Here is a 2,323-nt window from a genome sequence, read left to right as displayed (position 1 = left end):
CTTCTCTGTTATTCCCCATGCATTATTGTCTCTATGTCTGAACGCACTTGTTATTCTATTCATATGCTTCATGTTTACATTTGTTATATCTTACGTCCGAACTGTCTTGCGAGTACTTTCATAGTACTCACCTGGCTTGTTGATTTGGCCAGATGTTGACGAAGGTGATCTGATGGATGAAGAGTTTGATAGTGAGTCCGACGCCTAGAGGAATCCCAGTCAGTCCTGTGCGATCCTGGATATTGGTCACTTGTATCATATACGCTTCCGCCACCCGCAATAAGTCTCCTCGAGCCTCACTCCGACGCTCGAAGAGTTGTTAGTTTTCAGGAGTCATATCACCCGCTCCGCTGTGATATTTCCACCACCGTTGTTATCGTGAGTTAGTAGTTATGCCACCCTATCCGCCGTTATGTTTATACGGCGTGCATGTAATAAATTGTTGAGCAGTCCCCGCTCAACCTTGTATTATATTCAGTATTCCTGGTATTTTTCTTCTGTGACCAAGATATTGTCTACCAATGAGAAGGAATTCTTCTTTACTGGTCCGTAAAAGGGATTGGTCTCTCAATAAATATTTTATTGAAAAACCGGTCGTGACAGTTCGCCACCAGTGCAAATATAGGGAACAAAGCAGCATATCATATACACTAGTTGTCAAAGTTGGCGACCAGCACAAATAAACGCCGCAGCAAAACAAATCCAGAACTGAAACCACTTCAGAAGATCTCAAGAAACAATATCTTGGGTACCCATAATGCTGGCAAGATGCTTAGCAAGCTTATTAACTTTCTCTTGTTTGGCGCTTAAATCCTCCAGCGCTTGCTGTTGCACCAGAAAATATGCATCTGAATTCTGCAGGGACTTCCTCAGTCCTTCAGCTTCCTGTCGTAGCACATCTGATCGATGTCTTTCAACTTGAAGTTGAGACTCAAGAAGACGAACTGATTCAGGTAGCGAGTTCGAAGAGCTTGTGCCAGCAGTAGTGGCCAGTAACTCGAACACTACATCAAGGAGGACTTTTGGGTTCCCTCACTGTCATCAAGATAGTTTTTATCAGCTTTCTTGGAGACCAACAGGGATGTCTCACTATCTTGAACCTTATCTGCATTACTTCCTTTACCATTGGATAACGCGGTACTGTTCTCCAATATTTTGTCCACTTTCTAAAAGAGAAACAAGCAGACACATCACATGTTTACCATGTTGTATATGAAACTCATTTTCGTAAATGAGTTCAGTAGTAAAGTGGACAGGATAACAACATGAAACAAACATATATCTATGTACCATGGTCACTTTATGGTCTATATCATTCTAGTTTTTGTTGCCAAATCAAGATAGAGACACAGTTCAAATAATATTTGTTCAAGACAAAGCAGAATAGACAGAATATAAGTGTGGGTAACTATAGAGCAATAACAACACTTGTAATGTGCATGACATGAGAACATAACTGTTTATTCAATTGAAACTGAAATCAACATAGAGCAGGTTACCACAGGAAACCAGTTGAAGAAACAGGTTTAAAACATACCTGTTGCGCCATTGGAGTTTCAATTCCATCCTTCAAATTTGAAAATAGTTGGTATGAGTAAATACAGTAATGCAAGAGCAAAGGAGTATGAACCATAGCTACAAAACCTGACCTGAGACGAAATCTTCTTCTCCTTTAAGCGTTGGGTTGGGATTCGGAGTGGTGGTCCTCGTGCTTTGGGCATTGCAGTTCCCTTACTAACTGCTCGTGTTTGGGTGCTCTATGGTGGAGACGGTGTTGTGTCAACTGGAACCGGGTTACTATCTGCCGGGGTTGGGGTTAGAAGGGGTGTAGCTGGTTCTCTATCCAACTGGGTAGGGGTACAATCTGCGAGAGTCTGGGTTATGTGTGGTGGATCTGGTCCTTGGGCAAGTACAACCGTGGTTCTATCTGCATCAACTGGTAGCACTATCTTTTCTGAAGACCGTGTTGTTACTCCCTTAGATACTGCCATCACGCCCTCCAATTCAAATGGCTGATAAACAAGAAAAGTAATTGAAAGTATAGACATTGTATGATAGACAGGTGCAATGGATAGTGGGGAATAAAAGAGGGCATGAAATAATTCATATTTATGTTGTCTAACCAAACAGGATAGCATGACACAATTTCACATATATGATGGCTAACTAAACAGGATAGCATGACACAATTTCACATTATGATGGCTAACTAAAAAAGATGGAAAGACATAGTTCAAAATATGAGACTATGTAAACAGGATGACATGACATAACTATATAATGTGTTTATTAAATAGGTTGGCATGCCATAATTCACATACAT

The sequence above is a fragment of the Aegilops tauschii genome, chromosome 3 (genome assembly GCF_002575655.3).
Source record: "Aegilops tauschii subsp. strangulata cultivar AL8/78 chromosome 3, Aet v6.0, whole genome shotgun sequence".
NCBI classification, from domain to species: domain Eukaryota; kingdom Viridiplantae; phylum Streptophyta; class Magnoliopsida; order Poales; family Poaceae; genus Aegilops; species Aegilops tauschii.
This window is presented reverse-complemented; position numbering follows the sequence as displayed.